This window comes from Urtica dioica, chromosome 2, assembly GCF_054948205.1.
Source record: "Urtica dioica subsp. dioica isolate 48M chromosome 2, U.dioica_male_clone48M_v1_H2, whole genome shotgun sequence".
Lineage (NCBI taxonomy): Eukaryota > Viridiplantae > Streptophyta > Magnoliopsida > Rosales > Urticaceae > Urtica > Urtica dioica.
Window position 1 is genome coordinate 46,554,388 of NC_142757.1, and position 15,417 is coordinate 46,569,804.

Sequence of the window (15,417 nt, forward strand, 5' to 3'; positions counted from 1 at the left end):
AAGATCAACGCAATACTGTATTCAATAATAAAAAGGAAAAGTCAAAGAAGCAACTTGGTGTTTGTGCGCAGCCAAATAAAAATCCAAAAGAAAAGAATGCCCCCAGATAATTGATGCGTCCAAAACTTTATACCCCTCAAGTCTAATACTCGCCCGTCTAAATAGAAACAAATCCCCCGAAAATCCCTCAAAACCTAGATATTATGTATTTAATTAGCCAAACAGCCCAAATACATCAATGGGCTTTTTTATTTGATGATGTCCAGCGGCCCACCGTGCTTCTTCTTCCTGGCTTGATTTATTTCTTTTCTTTCCACCACCAAAGTCTGTTATTTTGCTCTAATTTCCTCAATTCACATATAACTGCACATAAATCATTGACACACAAAAGTATTAATACAAGTGTAGTTATGATTGATTGAAACCTAAAATATGGTGGAAATTGACATTAATTAGATAAGAAATAGATCACTTATCACTGAGTACAAGTAAATATCGCTGAAAATACTTAACAAACAGGGCTGACTTTGTGAAACAAACAAACTATCTTAATTAATATGTAACAGACTGTTATTATCTATAATAAATATTAATTACATAAAAACTAAACTAATATAGCTAAAAACTTGCATATGGACGTTTGACAACGTCCAACAATGTCGAACTAGGATAAATCTATGTGATTGATTAAGACCCTTTTCTTTTAAAGTTAAAGATTGCACATCAGTTTCATAGCAAACTTGACTGAAGTTTCATTCTCACTCTTCATAATCAACCATGTTTAGTTGTTGGACTTTATAGTATAATAATGTCTATAACTATTAAACATAAGTTCGATGCAATACCAGATAGAAGTGCAATAGCTAGAATCTACTATATATATATATATAATATATATATTATATATATATAATATATATATAATATATATATTATATATATAATATATATATATATAATATAATATATATATATATATATATGGCATTTTCAAAGCTGCAAACGAAGGACGGTGTGGAGAAGAGCTTGTAAGTTCTGGTGGATTGGATGACCATATTGCCCTCTTACGGATAGGGGTATTTTGGGAATTCGGCTGCGCTATTCAAACAGTGGGCTTTTGTTGGTGTCATATATATTTGAGGGTTGAGATGGTTAGCTTCAATTTGTGAACTAAATAGGGCTAAGAGCTTGAGCTTGTGACAAGATCACTCTTTACTTGGAAGACAACATGTTTAGAGAGAGTATGTTATTAGCTAGGGCTCAAAGGTTGTGTGATGGTTGCCATATGACGGGTATAGATCTAGAAGCGACTCTATAATATGAAATTCAAAATTAAATAAAATAAATATTTTTTTTCATTCACGTATAACTATAAAACAAAACTGATACACATATCATGAAAACGTGAACAGCAGGATTCGGACATCCATACATGATGTCAATGGATATAATCTCAAATAATATATAAGTTACATATCCGTTTAGTAACTTTATATATATATATATATATATATATATATATATATATATATATATATATATATATATTCATTTAGTGATGATACCAAAGCAAAACAACTCCATTATGTATATATATTCTTACAAAAAGTGTTGATCCATCCAAGGGCGGAGCAAGAGATCAAAGTCAGTGTGGGCGTATTAGTGTAGTGGGCTAATATTAGTATCAAAAAGTTTTTGAGTGTGGGCATTTGATTAGTATTTAATTATTTGAAATAAAATATAAAGCCCACATTACATTACATTGAAATTTCAGTGTGGGCTGAAGCCCACTCTCGGCATAGGGCAGCTCCGCCCCTGGATCCATCCATCATGGGAATGGTTATGCTAAAATGATATCTTTTTTAAGGGTATGATTTATGAATTTTTTTTATCATTCAAAATGTATGAATTTGTATTAAGAAAAAAAATGTGAACTGGGAACATTTATAATTATTACGATTTCACTGCACCCAGATCCTAATAGGATTAAAGAGATGTAAAAATGAGGGATAGTGGAAAAAGCGTGGCCGGCAGGATTCGAACCTGCGCGGGCAAAGCCCACATGATTTCTAGTCATGCCCGATAACCACTCCGGCACGGCCACCAATTTACCCAATTCTTCTTACATTAAGATATTAACTTAACTCACGGATTCTAGTGTTAAATCTATCCGTAGTAGACATGCATCGTTTAAATCTTAATTTTACAATCGTATAAGCTATAGTTTTGAAGGATTAAATTTCCTACAAGAATTTTTTTTTTCAAAACTGCATGCTATCAAAACATGACCAGTTGTTCTACAGAATATGAATTACGTCATACTATTGTCGCGTTTTCTTTCGAGCGAGTTTCAATATTTTTAGTTTCTTCTAAACTCACAATCTCACTCTAAAATGATGTTGGTTTTCAATATGCAGCGAGTTTAGGGATCTCAAAATAATCTTGTATTTAGCTCCATAACCATCAACACAAGATAATAATTCTAAGAATATTTTCATAATATATGCATATTGACATAAATTTCGAACAAGATTTTGGCCTCCATCGTGAGTCAATATAAATAGACCATACGGTAAGAATTATCACAATTATTATTGTGAAAAATCATTGTGATCCCCCACTCGATTCATATAATTTAATACTAATCATCAAGAAACAAAACGAATCATGGAGATTGATTCTCTGAACTAATAACCCTTTATTTTGTAATCAATAAACCATGTGTTCAAGACTAGCTTAACACATCCGGAGGCCTAAATAGAATTTTATAATAAGGCCTTTTTTGATAAAAAAAATAATTGAAATAAATATATATTACATAACACAATAATATTAATGTATCAGCATTCAAATAAATAACAACTAATAAAAAAATAAATCACACCGGATCTGTAGTCGCTTTTTTATTAGGGACATATGGTGGCTCGGCCCATTTTCTGTTGGTGAGTTTACTCCATCATAAATGTTGTGGTCATAAGCCTTTCTTCGATTCTAATTATAAGCGACATCATTTTTTGGTGTGGCCGGATATTACGATGGTCAAGGAGTTACTGAGGCAAAGTCGCCATTCGAGGTGGGAAGTGGCAATCAAATTTGCATCTTCAAAGATAATAGTGGGTGCGGGAGGATCGAAGTTTGCAGCTAGCTAAACCCCGTTCGGAGATTGTAAACACGGTCAATGGCTTGATGTCTTGCGCTGATCAGGTCTTGGGATGAGAATACGGTCAGTGAATTTGTGGCGGTGAGAACGGTCACCATATCTTAAACGCTATAATCCTTAAGGAACATGAGAAGATCATTGCCTTTTGAATGCGATTTTGTGTCTTTAGTATGGTTCAAGATCTTTTGACGGTGGACGCCAAATTTTAATTTGAAGAATGTTTCCAATTTTTTGAGCAGTAGACATTTATATCTCATTATATATTTTTATCTTAATTAATGCTCATTTTCGTGTGTTAAATATGGAGCATTGTTAAGAAAAAAAACATAAAAGACGTCTAGAAGCCGGTCCATTCTCAATGTATGAGCAAATATTGGGCTGGAGTTATAATATAATAAAGGCTTAATTAATTTTAGCTAATTAATTATTTGATAGAGCTAAATTAATTAAGTTGAAAAATATTTATTTATTTTTCAACGGGCCAATTATGTGAATTGGGCCCACAACTCCTCATAGGACAATATGATTGGGCCTTAGCTTTTAATTAAGCTCAAATAGTTTTAAATTATGATCGAAAGAAAATCGAGAGCCAACCATCCATGATTGCTTTGTCTTGTTTATATATTGCTTGCCGTGTGTGTTTGGTTGCTTGAATTATTTTGGGCTTTAATCATATGGGATTTCATTATCAATAAATCTGTCTAAAACGTTTAGGAAATATAATTAATGAATGAGTAGAGCAGATCGGTGGGATTTGTCAAAAGACCGATGGAAGGTTAAACGGGGCTGGTTTTGAAGAAGACCTAGTGTCTCACCTACCCGAGAAGTGATACTATTAGGTCTTGAATTCAAGATTAGAATTACACTCGATGCGATCTAAATTTAAGCAACTTGAACCTTGGCTTTAATGATGGGTAGCTTAGAAAGCACTTCTCACGACTCGTAATATGATTAGCATGTCACAAAGAATTGAGTCTCCTAGTTTTAACGGTTAAGAACTAGGTTAAAAACTAAAATACTAAATGTATAGTGAGTCAAGATATATCCTTATAGAAAGGTAAAACCTAAACGGTCTCCAACATAGTAGAGGCATATATATGAGGATGAAAGGACCTTGCGTGTGGGAAGCTATGGTTCGCCGACTATTCTCCCTTCCTACGGAAGGCATGTCCCGATTCCAAGATTTGCATGCCCTATTCTGATCGATCGATTAGAAGATAAATCTGGGTACTGTCTGCTCTACGGTAGCACTATCCATGCTAGTCGACTATGAGGATACGTTGGGTCGACTCACCATGAATATCCAAAACGGTCGCCCATTGGCCAACAAAATCTCGGTAGTTAGTAAGCATAGTGACAAAGGTATGTGTGCGATAATTGCTTACTAATCTAGAAGTGTTCTGGATTTTGGCGAGGTGCATCTATGCTATGTCCCCATAGGGAGGCTGTGTATGAATAGTAGCCGAAATCTCTAGGATTATAATAAAGTTGAGTTGTATTGACTTAGTATTTTATCTCGTGCTTTTGTGCATTTTTTTATTATCCGAAACTTATATCGGTGATTATTTTTTCTTTTCTTGTTAATTATGAATTTTATTTATATTAATTTCAGCATAATGTTTACGAATTTGGAACTATTTAGGGATATCACCGGTGCTAGAATGTCACCTGAAGTGTCTTCTTAGAAGTATGGTTCAGCTGTCAATGGCTATTTCTCGTTGCCCAAGCATAGGGAGTGACGTGGGATGAAAGCATTGAGGTCGGAATCATTCTCAATTCCTTTACTAGTGTGTATGATGCTTTTGTGCCATATTTCGTTTCTTTCTCAGAGGAGGATTACACGATAGAGAGGCTTGTGTATGAGCTCTTTCGCTATGATAACGATACACTTTTTCATTCGCACATGCAGAAGGTCAACGCTTTCGTTGCTAAGATTTCTCAATCAGAACATAGTGATGAGATACAGACAAGCCCGCTGGGGAAGTCCCACGGTGGTCGAGCATGTCGTAGTTCTAAAGGAGCATGAGATCGAAACAAGAACTATTTGAAGGTAATGTATAGTTCACACGCATTCATGTATTAGAGGCATATTATGCTGGAGATTCGTCCTCTTCCCGAATACTTGTGTAATATACGAACTTTTGTAACGCTCGACTTATGAATTTGAATAAAATAAACGAGTTTTATTTTGAATCAAATTCTAGCTGCACATGAGACGTCCTTAATTTTTAAATATCTTGAAAAAAAATAATAATAATCATAAATATATTGAAGGTCGATGAAATTTCAGAATAAGGATATTCGAGTAAACTCGATATTATTTTCCGAATAAAATTATTCGGAACATACTCGAGGATTTAAAATCTCAAGAGTGAAAATAAATTCCGAAATCGCTTAAATATATTTAAGATAACGGGAATTAATAAGAAATTCTCGATTATTTTTCAAGATTTTTTATTTATTAATTAAGGACGAGTTTGAGAGGATTTATTTGGAAAGGACTTAAGTGCAACAAAGTGAGGGACGAGAGTGAAAGAAAAATATTTTTGAGGGGTGGTTTCAGGAGACGTGTGGCTCAATGGGAGGCTGCCACGTGGCGTCCTTATCCTCTTCTTTTTCTCCTATCCCACGCTGCCACCTCACCCCCCCTCTTTCTCTTTCTTTCTTCTTCTTCTTCTTCTTCTTTCTTTCTTCTCTCCTTCTCACCCGCGCTGAGCACCTGCAGGAAAAGAAAAAAAAATTCAATCAACAAAAGCTTGCTCGGCCTTTAATCCTCATCATCACCGATCCTCTTCACCCGACCTCAACCTCTTCTTCCTCTCTCTTCGCCGAGCTCCATCTTCTCCAGCCGAGTCTCCATCTCCGCGCGTGCCACCGAGGAGAAGATCGAGGTCGCCAAGAGCCACGGTGACGCCGGAGCAAGAGAAAACATCGGGGAAGGCGTGGTCGCTCACTGGGGAAGCTAATATCACGGGTTGAGGTGAGGATTTCATCTCCTTGGTTTGATTTGATTCTAGGGTTCATAGAGTAAATAATTGGGGGTTTTTGATCCGAGATGAAATCTGAGATTTTGGTTTGTTTTGATTGTTCTTTGAGCTTGGTTGTTGTTGATTATGAGATGAATTTGAGGATTGAGCACGAAATTCTTGGCTGGATTGAAATCTAGGGTTCATAGCAAATTTGGGGGTTTTTATCCGAGCTAAGATCTGTGAAATTGATGGATTTTATTTGGTTGTTGGACTTGATTAATGATGTTCCTAACTAGGATTTGGGTAATTGAGTCGATTTTGAATTATTTGAGGATTTTGAGCTCGCTGTGAACAGCCTCTGTAAATTGACGTGGACAGTTCGGTACCGATTTAATTTGGATTTCTTGATATTTTTTCTGGATAATAGACGTTATGAGGTTTCTAAAATGACGAAGAACGTGTAAATCCGTTGAGAATTGAGTGAGTTATGAATTTTCGAAAACATGGTATTAAAGCTGGAAATTCTGAAGCTTGCATGTTGATATTGTTTGGTTTGGAATTGGATTTTTTGGCCGTGTGTGTTGTGTGGCCGTGTATCTTGAGCTTGTGATTGTTTTTGGTTTTTAAACGAGTGTGAACGTAATTTGATTCCGAGCCTTTGAAATGATTTTGAAGTTGTGATTGGTTTTGGAATTGATTTGAGAAAATGGATTCGAATTGAATGATTCGAGAGTTGAATTTTGAAATCGATGAGTAATGTTTGAGATTGATTGTTCGTTCGGGCTCGGGTTTTTGAGATTTGAATTTTATGACGAGTCTAAAAGTTTTATGACAAGTCTAGAAAATTTTGTGACAAGTCTAAAATTTTTTTATGACGAGTCTAGAAATTTTATGACAAGTCTAAAGATTTTGTGACAAGTTGGTTGGATTCGTGTTTGGTTGTGTGACTTGCTTGGGTTCGGGTTTTTGAGTCGAGATATCGGATTTGGATTTAAGGAATTTACTCGTTATCGGATTCCACGGTTTGATGACAGATTTGGTCGGACGAGCGGGAACCGGACGAGTCAAAGGTGACGGAGCCGGATTTTTAAAGTTTTCAAGAAAAGAGTTATCGAAATTAAAGCTCGATTAACTCGTGAGTTTTTTAAATCGCTTATAGCGTTTAAATACTCTTAGTTGGTTATTTCCATGTATTTCATTTATTTAAATAATAATTTATGATTATTTATTTAATAGCGTTCGAGAATTTAATTTAATTATTCATTTTGGAATTCTCGGTTATTTTAATTTCGGATTAATTAACTTATTTAAGACTCATAATTATTATTGAATTTTATTTTGTATCATTCTCGATACGAAAGTATACGAGTCTTGAATAAGTTTAACTTCCGAAAAACCGGAGAATAATAAATTAAATTCTCGAATACCGAACCGACTCAAACCTAATCTCGACAACGAACCCTATCTTTTTCAAGTAATCTCAAATCCAATAACTAACGGACTTCCAACCTGGGATGCTAGTTTTTTTTTACCTTCGACAAGTGCCAAGTATCCCAGAGAACGTGAAAAGCAAGACATCGTCGGAAGTTGTCGAACTTTCTGTCGAGCTATTCCAGGTAAGCGTGGAGACATAAGTCAACTACTTACCAAGGGAATAATCATGTTTACGTGCATTTACATGTTAATAATAATAAAGAGTAGGAAAAGCCTTAAAAGACACAAACACTGGAGATTAAGGCTTCATCCACTCTTTATGGAAAATATTAGTTGGGTTTTTACCCATAGGTTCAAACGCTAACTTGAACCAGCCACTTGCTACCTTGTTGTAGTTAGATCCCTCTGCTAACCATAGACTTTGGCTAGATTTGAGGTGACATGAGAGCAGGTTGGACTCTCGGATTCGAGCCGAGGGTAGAAGTACCAGGAGTCACGTCCTGAGTCTTCAATCTAAAAATTTAACGAGCATGAAAGGGAAACCATAATTCTTTCGGGATTTAACCCGAGACGCTCTCCTATATATGCTTAGTTGTGTACTCTATACGCTAGAGTACCCAAAGATTAAAAACGTTGTCGGTGGTACCTACAAGTCAATGATTTGTATGAAGCGGGCATAAAAGTCCGTGCCCTGAGTACTCTTTACGCAATGGGTGAAAGTCGCGATTCGCGAGCTCATTGCGAGACTGGAGACTCGACGGTAGCTGATGCAAGCATTGTATGGCAGAATGGGTGAAGGTCGCGATTCGCGAGCTCATTGCCGTCAGAGCCCAGTATGCGCTGACGTCATAATAAAAAGAAAATGGTACCACTAGTGGATCCCAGACAAAACGAAAACTCTAGGCCAGCGGAAGACGACTGCTCGAAGTCTGAAGTTGGTCTCTTTTCATTCCGGAGGTTATGACAGAGAGATGTATAACCTTGCGGAGTGACAAGTGTTAGCTAGGATGTGATCACACATTATGCATGCTATAGAATTAGCGGCTTTTGCATCCCGCATTCTTATGTGATTGTTTGCACGTCACATGGCTCTGCATTAGATGTTTTACTTTCATAGGTTAGACTCCCGCTTACTGAGTCAATCGACTCATAGCTCTATGACCCTTGGTAATGTAGATAAGGGAAAAACTTGTAAGCGGAAAACGAGATCGAAGATCGAGACCGAGCGCGTATTGCCTTGACTTATGGGCTATGGGGTTTCTTAACCGGGGGTTAGTATCTTTTGTTAAAACGTTCCGGAACGTATTTGTATAGGAGTCGTTATAAGACTCTAAGTGATAAAAGCGAAAAATTTTCCCGGATTTTCGCAAACTATTTTAATATATAAAAGTATTATGATCTATTGTTTAAAATGTATTGTATTGGAGTCGATCGGTCGCGGCTCGTGGGCGAGCTGTCGCTCGCGGGTTGTGACAACTTGATTCGGAGACAACTAATCATGTTTGTAATTCTATACAGATGATGGATTCTTGGACCGAGCTTCATGGTGAAGAACGCACGCTGAGAGTGGGAACTGGATGTTCCGTCACTACCACGGCTGTGGGTGAAGCTCGGATTACCTTTGGAGAAACAATTGATTATTGATTTAGTTTATTTTATTTCTGGGTTTAGTAAAAATCTCATATCTGTTTCAAAACTACAAAGACAAGGATATTCTCATTTCTTTACAAATAATGGAATTTATGTTTTATTCGATGGTTGTATTATTTTTCATGCTCAAGAGAATAGTGGTTTATATTTATTATTCCCTTCTAAATACTCGTTATATAGTGTAATGTTTAAAGTAGCTAAGCTCACATCTAAGAAGTGACAAAAGTATCTAATGATAATGAAACCTATCTAGATAAACATGGTAGAAATATTGTCAAGGGATGGTCACTTGAAACACCTAATTATGAGAAATTTACAGAAATCTACCTATTTGTGAATCCTCTATAGAGGGTAAGATGACCAAGCAATCTTTCCATGGGAAAAGTACAAGAGCCACAGAACCACTCGAGCTAATTCACTCTAACGTCTGCGGATCCATGAATACACCCGAGAGATGGGCTTACCTGTACTTTGTCACTTTCACAAACGATTACTCAAGGTATGAGTACTTACTTAATGCAACAAAAATTTGAAATATTTGAAAAGTTCGAGGAATGTCGTGCTGATGCTGAAAACTAATTAAGTAAAACTATTAAGACGTTTCGATCAGATTGGGGAGACGAGTTCTTAGATACTTTATTCATCGACTACTTGCTTGAACATGGGATTGTGTCGTAGCTAGCTATCGGCTCCATGTAATAGGCAATAGAATGTTGTTGCAGATCGAAGGAACCGAACCTTGTTAGACATGGTCAGATCCATGATTAGTTATTATAGACTTTCAATATCATTCCGGGGTTAAACCTTTAAGTACGGCAATGTACATTTTAAATGTAGTGCCTTCTATATCTGTATCTAAAACCGTCACGACCCGCGAGCGTCTTCTCGCTCAGGAGACGCAACTGATCAACTCGAATATCATGCAATTATAACATCATATGAGTAAAGTCAAGAAAATAATATAAATAATTAAACATACGACCAATAAATATATATGTACACCAAGAAAAGCATCTGTATGAGTTTTCGTACTATTCATAGTTGGAGTTGAAAAACAACTTGGATGTCATGCATGCATAGGAGAATGTGTGCAAGAATCTTCTCAGAACTTAGCTTAGCTTAGAAGGGAAGAAGAAGGACATTGAGAAAGCGAAGCGTGATTTGATGGATATGAAGATCAAGACCACTCTACAATTGGAAAAAACATGGGGATGGGTGGTACAAACTGCCAACATCGTACACTTTGACTCTTGAACAGAGACAACGGTGAGCTCCTCCAGTCTGTCAAATTCCCAAATGGCCTCACTGGGATTTTAAACAATAACGTAAATGATGAGAGGAAGTTGACATGTTTGAAGTCACACGATTGCCACGTGATCTTACAGAGGTTGTTGACTGTGGTTATCCGTCCTTTTGTGCCAAAGCCTATACAAGTGACGATCACCGAGCTTTGCAATTTTTTATGTTAATAACGTCTAGAATGACGGTCTTTTATTGTTTTTATTTTATAGGATGTTGACCATCACTGGAGCAGGTGGAGGCGAGGATCCCCCACAAACATCGGGATCCCCCGGCTCAAAGAATAAACAAGGATGTACGACAAGCGCAACTCCCGAGATAGCGAAGATATGGGTCCAAGTGCGAATAGAGTTGGATTTGACCCAAAGCTGCAGACGTTCTACCAGACCATGAGATAGGAGATTCTGCTACGCATCCCCAATTGGTATAAAAGTAACGCCTCAGGCTCAGGCGGCAATTCTGATTGGCCTCCATAGTGAGTTCACTTTTGTGTGCACTGATGTCTAGACGAGTTAGCTACGCTCAATAGACTGCTTTTACTCAGAGATCGACACAACTATCATTCGCGATGCAAAACAAATTTTTTGTAATGTAACTTCAAAATTGAGCCAAAAGTTCAAACTCAATTTTTGTGGGCAACGATATCTTGCAAAATAAAATACGCCAAAGGGCGTCACTCAGGCTGATTGGGAATAGGCAATCAGTAGGTTTGAAACAAAAGAGTTCAAGGTAGCATTTTCATATAATTTGTTGACTTCTATGAACTAGAATTTACTCGATTTAAGTTTTGCAGAAAATGTTTGCTCGCAACAAGGAAAATCATAAGCATAAGGAGACATTCAACATGTAGAGCAGGCAGCAAGCGATGAAACAAGGCGTGGAGTTGAACAATGATGATGTAGAGCAGACAGCGATGAACGAAGTTCTCGAGGAGCGTCGAGACTAAGAGACTAGGATAGGTCCTTTGATCCCTAGGGGAGATTTGCTTTGCGTTTCAGCTCGTTATCAGACTGGGTCTAGTTCATCATCCTATAGTCAGCCATCCGAGTCACACACTCAGTTGCAGTCACAGCAAGCCACGATCCAAGAGTTGCAAGCTGCGGTCAGGGAGCTCACACAGTCCTTTGAGACTGAGTCTGTAACCTCAGCCAACCACGACACTACCGCCTCAGACTACGCCACTAGCTGCAAGGGCTCAGACTATGCCAGAGGTAGAATTGAGTATGCCAAATTCCGTAAATCACCAGCAAGATCATCCAAGCGACATCGGCAGCAATACAAGAGTAATGAGAAGCACAAGAGGACGAGTAGTGAAGATGTTTGTCGAGAAATCACTCAAGAAGTAGTAATCTTTATGTTTAGCGACTAGAACGTTTTTATATTTAGCAATTCTTTTTTATTGTATTTATTTTGATGAAAAAATTATATTAAACAATTTCTATTTTATTTTATATTAAACAATTTCTATTATGTTTTATAATAGTTTCGAATTTACTTTATTTTATCATATATATTTATATATAAATTCATTGAAAAAAATAATAATATAGATGCGATAAAGTCGCATCTAAAGACAATATTTATCCCTAGTGATGGTGGAGTGGGTTGGAAGTTACATGTTGGTATTTTGAGAGGCTTACAGTCACACTTTCACTAAGCCAAAGCCCATACCATCGGTGTCAAGTTGGCCACCACCTCCGTTGGGTTATGTGGCGGTGAATGTGGATAATGCGCTGCACCAGAATGAGGGACAACTTAATTAGCACAAAGGCTGTAGTGAGAGGATACACAGGGAACTAAACACCGCAGATGCAGAAGCAGTTGCATAGAGGCTGCAGAGCGGTTCGAGTTTAGACGGACTGCCTGGGAGTCATCACCACGATCACGGGCGACAATATGAGCCCTTCGGCCTTGGGCACTGTCATTGCAGAAATTGTTTATCTTGCAGTTATTTTGATGATATTGATTTTTGTTTCGTTCCGAGAACTTGTAATGAGGCTGTGCACCAATTAGCTAAATATGCAGTTTCGATCAGCAGCTCTGAAGTATGGACGGGTCTGTCCTGACCAGGACCGGCTCCGCTATCATTATTCATTAATGATAAATGATATAGCCTATAACTGGCAAAGGTGGAGTGTTAGAGTATTTCTATTGATCGGTCATTTCATATAGGCCCGAGTCGGACATCCAATTGCTTCGCGAGAGGGGCAAAGGCCCCATCTAAAATAGGCCTCAAAATTTCGAAAAACTTATTACCTCAAATATCGTATTTTAAAACTAATTTCTGATAATACTTAGATAGCTGTTTTTATTCCGAGAATACCTTATTTAATTCTAAGAATATCTCATTTATTGTTTGTCTCTTGTTTAAACTTGCTTCAAGTGTGATAATTACAGTAGGTATCTTACTTTTAAAATACAACATATTAATTTTCATTCTTTTTCTAATAATATATTTTTCTATTATAACAACATCTTAGTTTCCAATTTTTTTTTCTCTTATTAATCAGTGTTTTAAATAATTTTACTATATTCAAACTAAAAAAAATTGTGATTTGTAATTAATAAGATAAAAAAAGGCCAAAAGAAAAAAAAATGACTTTCATGTTAATTATTTATTTTATTTTTTTTGGGATGATTGAAAGAAAAAAAAAATTAGGCCCCTTTTTTTTCTTCGCCCAAGGCCTCCGATTTAGTTGAGTCGGCTCTGGTCCCGACGCCGGGCGGACGATGCTATTCTAAATGACTGTAATGCTATATGGAATAAAAATCTTCTGCAACTAAATTTTTTTTTGGAAATCACCATCTTCATAAAAGGTTTAGGCGGGCCTACTAATGGACCTGGGCTGGTTTCAGGGTTGTTGGGTTTCAGGCCCTTAAAAAAGATCAAACCTAAAGGTTGTCCCCACACGACAAGTATGACTAACTTTGATGACTTTTATCAAAATATTTTTTTTTTTTTTTTTTTGATAATACCAAACAATGAATTGAGTAACGTTGATACAATATTTGACACCAATACAATATTAGTAACGTTGATACTTTTTACAAAACTAATATTTTTTTAAAATAAAATTTATTTCCAAGATTGTCACAGAATATTGGAGTTTGTTCAATTTTATCATTAAGAATGAGATTTTGTTACAAGTCTACGTGATTTACTTTCAAGCTTGGTAATAAATGTGGAGTACTTTTTTAAATAAAAAAGTAATTTTTTTACACTAATTTGTAGTTTTATAATTTTAATTTGTAGTTTATAAATATAATTTTATCAAGGTCTCGTTATTAGTTTGAATAATTAATAACATATACTAAATACTAAATAATTTACAAAATTCAAATTTCAATTAAACTATTAACTTTCATACAAAAGTCTAGCGTGTTTGGGAGATGGCTAATATTTGCATATATGAAGTTGACGCTATATTAAAATTGTTGAGATTTTCGGCCAGCAAATTGTTCAATTCAATTATGTTATTAGAGCATCTACAATTCAATCCATAATGAAATGCGATTTGACAAAATAAAATTGCATTTGCTCTAATGCAACTCCATTTTCCACTCCATTATAGAGTGAGAGAATAGTGAAACTTCAAATATTTGAGTTTCACTATTCATTTCACTCCATTTTGGAGTGGAATTTCACTAGTATAACAATAATTTATTTATTTACAAATCAACCACAATACTAATTATAATTATATATTTTGTGTGTAATTGTATTAATTTATCACAAAATTACATGTGCAATTATTTTAGTTTATTCTAAGGGTAGTGTAATAAAATAGCCAAAATGAAACTATGAAATTTATTTTTAGCCTACGTTTCACAACTTTTAGGGAAATAGCCAACATGTTTATGTGGCAATAATTGTTGGAAATTGAGTAAAATTAAATAGGTGTTTTAATTAGCTCAATTTAGTTTGTTCACTAAAAGACAAAATAGTGTGTTGTTGATTGAGAAAGTGAGTTTGTATGTGGGAAAGAGTCTCACATGGAACAAAATACTAATGTAAATGAGAAAGTGACGAAATCATTTCAGCTCGACTGGGCGAGGTCGACTGGACGAAGTGACAAAGTCATTTCTGCTCGACTGGACGAGCTCGACCTCCAGGCGAGCTCGACCCAGGCATGCTCGACCTCCAAGCGAGCTCGACCCCAGGTGAGCTCGACCTCTAGGCGAAACGGTACGATCCGCGGGTTTCTCGCGACAATTCTCGCAAACGGTCGCGTCTCCTCATTTAGTAGTTATTTTTGTTACCGTTCGAACTAACGGTCACGTCTCTTCGAAACGAACTATCGTTTGGCCAACGGTCGTGTCGTTTGAGACTATGACCGTAGTTCGACCAAAACAGTGCGTCTGTTCGCGAAGACCGTTAGTTCGACCGAAATAGTGCGTTTGTTCGTCGAACCTCTTCGCGAACAGGTACGATTGATTATATAATCCGACTTCGGATTCAGTAATCAATACAGGTTTTCGAACCAACTTTCTCAATTCTCGAAACACTAATCTAGAAACGCAGTTCTTGCTTATTTTCGGATTTTCACTCTGTCTTGGTGCAGTCCGAACTAGGCTTGTCGTATCCTGCGGTATTCTTGTACAATAAACCTTAAGACACTTTGGGGTACTCGAAATACTATAAGGAAAGCGTTCCTATGCGTGATTCAAGCCTCGAAGTCTTCAATTTCGAAGAATTATCTAACAATCTTATAGTATCTTGTGCTATGGCTACCGAGGCGTCTGTTTCGAGTTTGAAAGTGATGAGCTAGGACTTCGTCAAGTTGGATCGCTTCGACGGCACCAACTTCACCCGCTGGCAGGACAAGATGCGGTTCTTCGTCACCGCCATGAAGATCTTCTACGTGCTCGACCCGGCGTTGGTGCCCATCTCGGAGCTGACGGACG

The 15,417-nt window shown here is 36.7% G+C and overlaps 1 long non-coding RNA gene and 1 other non-coding gene across 3 annotated transcripts in view; one reads left to right on the top strand and one right to left on the bottom strand.

Moving 5' to 3' along the window:
- Nucleotides 1-2,022: 2,022 nt before the first annotated feature.
- TRNAS-AGA (transfer RNA serine (anticodon AGA)) lies at nt 2,023-2,104 on the bottom strand. Its single transcript has one exon. It is a non-coding gene; the product is annotated as a tRNA-Ser (tRNA).
- Nucleotides 2,105-5,836: 3,732 nt separating this feature from the next.
- The window catches only part of LOC149405040 (uncharacterized), a 52,028-nt gene continuing 42,447 nt past the window's right edge, over nt 5,837-15,417 (top strand). The window contains exons 1-3 of one of the 2 annotated variants that reach the window (XR_016295495.1): nt 5,838-6,140; nt 7,164-7,264; nt 9,082-9,316. This is a non-coding gene — a long non-coding RNA (uncharacterized LOC149405040). Of the gene's footprint in view, nt 6,141-7,163; nt 7,746-9,081; nt 9,317-15,417 lie in introns of those variants that run through there. The other variant, XR_016295496.1, reaches the window with a different exon arrangement.